The sequence below is a fragment of the Suricata suricatta genome, chromosome 2 (genome assembly GCF_006229205.1).
Source record: "Suricata suricatta isolate VVHF042 chromosome 2, meerkat_22Aug2017_6uvM2_HiC, whole genome shotgun sequence".
NCBI classification, from domain to species: Eukaryota; Metazoa; Chordata; class Mammalia; order Carnivora; family Herpestidae; genus Suricata; species Suricata suricatta.
The window spans coordinates 148,144,769-148,152,399 of NC_043701.1; the positions used below are offsets into that span (position 1 = coordinate 148,144,769).

Consider the following 7,631-nt stretch of genomic DNA (forward strand, 5'->3'; position numbering starts at 1 on the left):
GATCAAGGGAGACTACTGAATACTGAAAATGAACTATGGACTGAAGGGGGAGGGGGAGGAGGGTGATGGTCATGGTGGGGGACACTTGTGGGGAGAAACACTGGGTGTTATATGGAAACCAATTTGACAATAAACTATTAAAAAAAAAGAAATTAGGTCTTTTAATCTAATTTCTCTCTAAAAAATCAGGGTATGTCTTTAAAAGTACTAAAAATGACAATTCTGTTAATTTGGAAATTAACCAATTTGGAATTAACCAACTAACCATTTAGAAATTAACTAATTTGTTAACAGTCAAGATTAAAGTAAAATGTATCTACTTAAAATTACATTTGAACTAAAGGAAGTCTCAGTTATTATCTAGTCTGATTCTGTGATTATTGTGGAGAAAAGAAAACTGAGGCCAAGGAGGTTACCTGATTACCCTAGCCTGAAACTGTCAATTAGTAATTAAATCAAAACTAGAACCCGGGTGCCTGGGTGGCTCAGTTGGTTAAGTCTCTGGCTTCGGCTCAGGTCAGATCTCACATTCGTGGGTTCAAGCCCCGCGTCAGGCTCTGTGCTGACAGCTAGCTCAGAGCCTGGAGCCTGCTTCAGATTCTGTATCTCCTTCTCTCTCTGCCCCTCCCCCTCTCATGCTCTGTCTCTCTCTGTATCAACAATAAATTAAAATAAATAAATAAATTCTAAAAAAAAAAACAAAAACCTAGAACCCAAGTGTTCTCACCTCTACTCCATTGCTCTCCCCATTTCTCTGTGACCATGGGATTACTGAGAATACAGACTCTTCACAAATCTACAGATTTTCTTTACTATAAGCTAGAATAAAAGAATATTTGTCTATCTGCAGCTGCACAAGGTATGTGTGTAAACAGAAAAAGTAACAATTTACTTTACTCTGGTTTCATGGGGAATTTCTAACACTAAGAATTTTCTTTATACCAACGCTCTAAAATTCAATCTATAGTTACCACCCTCTTTAAATTGGGACAGTGGAAAAATTAATATTCAGAAGAAACAGAAAGATATTTACAATTCAGTAAATTTGGAATTCAATTAATCACAGATATATAAAAAACTAAGTGAATAACACAACACAATTATTAATTCTGGGGAAAAATTGTGCAACAGTAGAAAAGCAATCATATCGATCTTAACTGAAATGAATATAACTACAGTGGGAAATGAGAAGTCGAAATAATGCTTATGTTAATGGTGAACGGGGAAGTGAATGATAGCTAAATCCTAATCTTCTATAACGGGGAGTTATCACATTTTTTTTTTTAAAGGTAGAGTTTGAAGTGGTTAAATGATTGCTTCTTCATTAGAAATCTCTTTAATTGTAATAAAAAAACTAAATTGAAAAAAATACAGTCATAGAAGTCATCCTACTATTTTAGAGATACATATTAAAAATACTTGCTTTCCTTTGCCTGAAAATGCAGAAAACATTAACACATTTGTTTAAAAATTCACTTTTCATACTTATAGTTCATCCTTTTGCTTTTTAAAACATTTTGAAATAATTATGGATTCATAGGAAGTTGCAAAAATAGTATAGAGATGTCCAGTTTACCCTTGACCCTGTTTCCCTTAATGGTTAATTTGACATAACTGTAACAATATATCAAAAAACAGAAATTAATACTGGTACAGTGTGTATCATTCTTTGCTATTTTTTTATCACATGTACATTTCTATAACCAACACCAAAATCAAGACACAAAACTTTTTCATTACAATCTCTCTCTCCTGCTACCCATTTAGTCACCCTCCACCCCGCTTCCTACAACCATTCATAAGCCCTACCAATCACTAATCTGTTTTCCACCTCTATCATTCTGACATGTTATATAAATGGAATCAAATAGTATATGTTGTTCTAAGATTGAATTTTTCATCCAGCATAATGCCCTTGAGATCAACTGAAGATGATATCAATATCAATGGTTAATCCCTCCTAATTGCTAAGTAGTATTCCATGATATGAATATACTACAATTTGTTTAACCATCCACTCACTGAGGGACATTTTGGTTGTTTCCAGTTTGAGGCTGGCTGTCACAAGTAAAGCTACTTTCAACTTGCCTGTATCATTATGTCTGAAATGATTTCTTATAAACACATAGTGCATCTTTTTAAATTCACTTTGTAAATCTCTTTTTTTTTTTAAACGTTTATTTGAGGGGTGCCTGGGTGGCTCAGTTGGCTAAGCTTCCGACTTAGGCTCAGGTCATGATCTCACATTCGTGGGTTCAAGCCCTACATCGGGTCCTGTGCTGACAGCTCAGAGCCTGGAGCCTGCTTCAGATTCTGTGTCTCCCTCTCTCTCTCTCTGCCCGTCCCCCATTCATGCTCTGTCTCTCTCTGTCTCAACAATATAAACATTAAAAAAAAAAAAAAAAAGGTTTATTTGAGAGACAGTATGAGCAGGAGAAGGACTGAGAAAGGGAGACAGAAAGAATCCCAAGCAGGCTCTAACCCATCAGCAGAGCCTAATGTGGAGCTCAATCCCATGAACCATGAGATCATGACCTGAGCTGAAATCAAGAATCGGATACTTAACTGACTGCTTCCACTTTATAAATCTCTTTGAACTGGTATATTTAGACCATTTAGTTTACATTTAATTTAGAAAATATTCATTTCATTTTAATTTTCTATTTCTTTTATCTGTTCTTTTTCCTTCCTTCCTGTGGGCTACTTAAACATATTTTAGAACTCCATTTTTATTTTTCTAAAATATTTTTTAGTACATCTGTTTGAATATTATTTTATTGGCTGTTCTAGGTATTACATTATATATAACTTATGACAGTTTATTACTGTCAACATCTTACCAATGCCAGTATAAAAATTTTACCTTTGTTCAAGTCCCTTTATCCTCTCCCATTTATAATTGTCTTCAAATTTCCCTGCATACACTGAGAACCACATTAGATCATATTATAATTTTTGAAAAACGGTTAAAGAGAAAATGTCAAACACAATTTAAAACACTCAAGCCGAAAAGTCTATTATAATGACTACATGTTTACTCTTTCTGTTGTTCTTCCTTCCTTCCTTCCTGAGGTTTCAAAATTTCATCTTGCATCATTTTTTTTCTGTTTCAAGAAATTCCATTAGACATTCTTTCAGAATAGGTCTACTAATGACAAAGTCTCTCCCTTTTCCTTCATCTGAACATCATGGTTTCCCCCTGTATACCTGAAGAATATTTTCATTGGACACAGAATTGTGGGTTGACAGTTCTTTCCTTTTGTTCCTTTGAAAATATTTTATCACTTCCTTTCGGTCTCAATGTTTCCTGATAAGAAATCCACTATCATTCAAATTGTTTTTCTCCTACAGGTAATGTGTTATTTCTCTCCTAATGCTTTCAAAATGTTTTCTTTGTCTTTCAAGAAGTCTTCGCATGGGTTTCTTGGGGTTTAGCCTATTTGGGGTTCACTTGGCTTCTTCAAAATGTAAATTTATGTCTTGTAAAACTTGGAAAATTTTCAGCTATTATTTCTAGTTTTTAGCTACTAATTCTTCTATTTTTTTTTCGGCCTTGTCTCTTTCTCTTCTTCTGGTACTAAAAATGACATGCACATTAGATCTATTGTTATAGTCCTAAAGGTCCTTAAACTGTTTTTTACCCAATTTCCTTTCTGTTGTTCAAAATGAGTAATTCTGTTGTTCTTTTTCAAGTTCAGCATTTGTTTCTTCTGTCATCCCATTTCTCTTTTGAGCTCATCCATTGCATTATTTAAATTTCAGTTATTATATTTTTCAGTTCCAAAATTTCCATTTGGTTTTTCTTTATAGTCACTATTTCTTTGTTAGAACTATTTTTTATTGCTTCAAGTAGGTCTGTAATTGCTCATTTAAGCCTTTTGTGATGGCTGCTTTAAAATCTTATCAGATAATGTAGCAGTGCCTGGGTGGCTCAGTCAGTTAAGTGTCCAACTAAGTAAGGCCCAGGTCATAATCTCAAGGTTCATGGGTTTGAGCCCTGGGTTAGGCTCTGTGCTGACAGCTCAGAGCCTAGAGCCAACTTCGGATTCTGTATTACCCTTTCTCTCTGCCCCTCCCTCGCTCACATTATGTCTGTCTATTTGTCTATCTGTCTCTCTTGCTCTCTGTCTTGAAAATAAACATTTAAAAATAAATAAATAAATGAAATCTTGTCAGATACTTCCAATATCTATTTTATATTAGGGTAGGTATCTATTGATTGTCTTTTCTCATTTCAACTCAGATTTTCCCCATTCTTGGTGAGGAGTCATTTTTGGTTGAAATCTGGATACCCTGAGTATTATGAGATTCTGAATCTTACTTACATCTTGTTTTAGCAGGCCTTCTGTAAAAGGGGAAGGCAAGAGCCATCTCATTCCTGCCAGTTCAGAGTTGAAACTCAGGTCCTCTACTTGGAGAGGAGTGGGGGAGGCATCTTGTACCACTGGGTTGGTGGTGAGAGTTCAACCTCTCCACCAGGCCCCTACTGAGTCTTTTCTAGGATACCACAGACCCTTGCTGGTAAGTCTTCTCTCCATCCTTCAGAGTCTTCTTATGTTTATAAAAAAAACTTTTTTAATGTTTTATTTTTTATTGAGAGAGAGAGAGAGACAGAGTATCAACAGAGGAGAAAGAGAGGGAGACACAGAATCTAAAGCAGGCTCCAGGCTCTGAGCTGTCAGCACAGAGCCTGATTCGGGGCTTGAACTCCTGAACCACAAGATTATGACCTGAGCCAAAGTCAGACGCCTAACTGACTGAGCCACCCGGGTGCCCCAGAGTCTTCTTCTGTCTAGGGTTTTTAGCTGTATTAAACAGGAAGAATGGGAAGAACTGTCTAAAGGTCTACCCAAACATTTTTAAATTAAAGACATTTAACCTTATGTGTCTAAATGGGCTGACAACTGCTTTTCCTTTGGGCACCTGTCCTTGTCTTTTAAAATTGACATATGAATAGTTGCTGCCATGCTTTGCTGACTGTCACAAGCTTTAAAATATCATTTATTTATCTGATAAAGTGTTTTTGCACTGGACTTCTTCACAACTGTCAACACTACAGAGCTATGTCTAATGCCGCTTTGGAAACAGAAACGAGGACATAAAAAACGTTATTCGAGAACATAACCAACCCAACTAATGCCTGAGATAGAATGCATAATTTAAAAAGTCACCTTGATCTCAAGCCCTCTCACATATTATTTTTATGAAATGTTACCTTTTACAAATTATTTATTGTTAATCTGTACAATGCAAATAAAGATACAAGTAGTGAAAGGTTTTTAAAATGTAAATACTTTTGGGGCACTTGTGTGGCCCAGTCGGTTAAGCATCTGATTTCGGCTCAGGTGATGATCTCACGGTTCATGGGTTCAAGCCCTGTGTCAGGCTCTGTGCTGACAGCTCAAAACCTGAAGCCTGCTCTGTGTCTCCCTCTCACTCTGCCCTCCCCTGTTCACGTTTTGTCTCTCTTTCAGAAGTAAACATTAAAAATTTTTTTCAATTAAAAAATTAAAATGTAAATAATTTCTTCACTTCCAGAGTAACAAAAACCGTAAACAATAAATAACAGTTATAATACATCATATATAATGTTTATTTATAATAATGGTAATGATGATTATAAGGAAAATAAACATAAGATAGTAAAAAGGAGAGCTTCATTAAATTTTCTCCAAAATAAAGCCCTGCCCTCTATTGGACAGTCTGCATAGATAATTATTTGTAGCAAGTGTTTCTGCATGTGAATGTATGTGTACTGTATTTTCTCTAGTGCCACAAATCCATTATGCATGTCTCATTCAAAACTGACACAATGAGTTTCAAAATTATAATAACTATTTAGCTCACCTCTTCTCTTTAAACCATAAATCTGTCTGTTAATTCAACTGGCCAATAAACAAATATTTTGAGTATTTATTATGTGCCAGACTCTGTGCCAAGAACGAAGACAGAACAGTAAACAATAACAGACATGATCACTGATCTCATGAGTCTCACAGCAGAAAGCTCTATGCTCTTTCTGTGACCCCCTCAATAGGTCAGCCCTAACCCTGAAGGACAGTCATGAGTCATACTGTAAACTCATCATAGTGACTGGGGAAAAGCTATTCTTTAGCAGAAAGAAACATGGACAAACTACTAAAATAGAGTAACTGATTTGCCAGATGTCAAAACATTATGAATATTTAAGTATCCAGAAGAATGCAAATAAGAGATGTTTACTTATTTCTTCTTAGAATACTTGACCAACTAAATCTATGAATTGTGCTCTAATACTACAGACATATCATACATGACTAAGTACAGCATCTAGCACTCAGAAAGTATTAAATAAATAATGACTACTGAATGTTGAGAGAATAAGTGAAATCTGTAGCTGATAAAATCAGAGCACTACCATAATTTTACTAAAGGAGGAAGTTTCCATAAATATACTTCTTCAAACAGTTCATAGCAAACAACTTTTAAAAAGTGACCAGTCACAAATCAGTGAACATAATAAACATCTTAAGTCATTCCATTTTATCTATTGGTTCAACCTAGTTAGATCCCAGTAAAATTCTGAAGCTACTAATAATCTGCTCTAATGAAAATGTCCGAAGAAATTTTTAGGGGCAGCTGAGTGGCTAAGTTGGTTAAGCATGCAACTTTGGCTCAGGTCATGATGTCATGGTTCATGGGTTTGAGCCCCGCATCAGGCTCTGTGCTGACAGCTCAGAGCCTTGAGCCTGCTTCAGATTCTGTGTCTCCCTCTCTCTCCCTGCCCTTCCCCTGTTCATGCTCTGTCTCTCCTTCATAACTAAACATTTAAAAAGAAAAAAGAAAGAAAGAAAAGATTTTTATACATAAGATCTAACCTATTACATTTTATTAAGTAATTTTTCAAAATTAAAAGTATATCACACCCCAAAATCCGAAGAGGAAAAACCTCATAATCCTATGACTCTGAAATTAAAACAACTGTTCAACTTTGTTAATATTTTACTAAATGGTACACTATATTTTTCTGCAGCTTGTTTTTTTGCCAAAAGAGAAAGCCATTGAAGCCTTTCCATGTATTAGAATGATAAATGCTACACAGTATTCCATAGTTCAGATATATAATTCCCTATCAATAGTTACTATTTTTCTGAACATTAAATGAAAAATTTAAAAATACAGCAAAAGGGCGCTTGGGTGGCTCAGTCGGTTAAGCATCCAACTCTCGGTTTTGGATCAGGTCATGATCCCAGGGTCATGGGATCAAGCCCTCTGTCCAGCTCAGCAGTGAGCATGGAGCCTGCTTCAGATCCACATTCTGTCTCCCTCTTCCCCTGCACCCCCCACTCCCACTTACTCTAAAACACAAAAACCAAACAGCAAAGTTCAAATAACCATACACTGAATACCCATATACTGAGTAGTTTCTATAATTACGTTTTTCTATATTTACTTTTCTATATTTTACTATTACTCCATCAATCCATTTATAAATGCATTTTGAAGTAATTGGGGATATCAGTACATTCACTACTTCGGCCTGTGTATCAGTAAGTAGTATAGTTTAATATTTATTTTTTTTATAATAGTTTATTGTCAAATTGGTTTCCATATAACACCCAGTGCTTCTCCCCACAAGTGCTCCCCACCAT

At 35.5% G+C, this 7,631-nt stretch overlaps 1 protein-coding gene across 3 annotated transcripts in view; it reads right to left on the reverse strand.

Moving 5' to 3' along the window:
• PARG (poly(ADP-ribose) glycohydrolase) overlaps positions 1-7,631 on the reverse strand; it is a 118,561-nt gene that overhangs the window by 70,370 nt on the left and 40,560 nt on the right. The window lies entirely within an intron of this gene.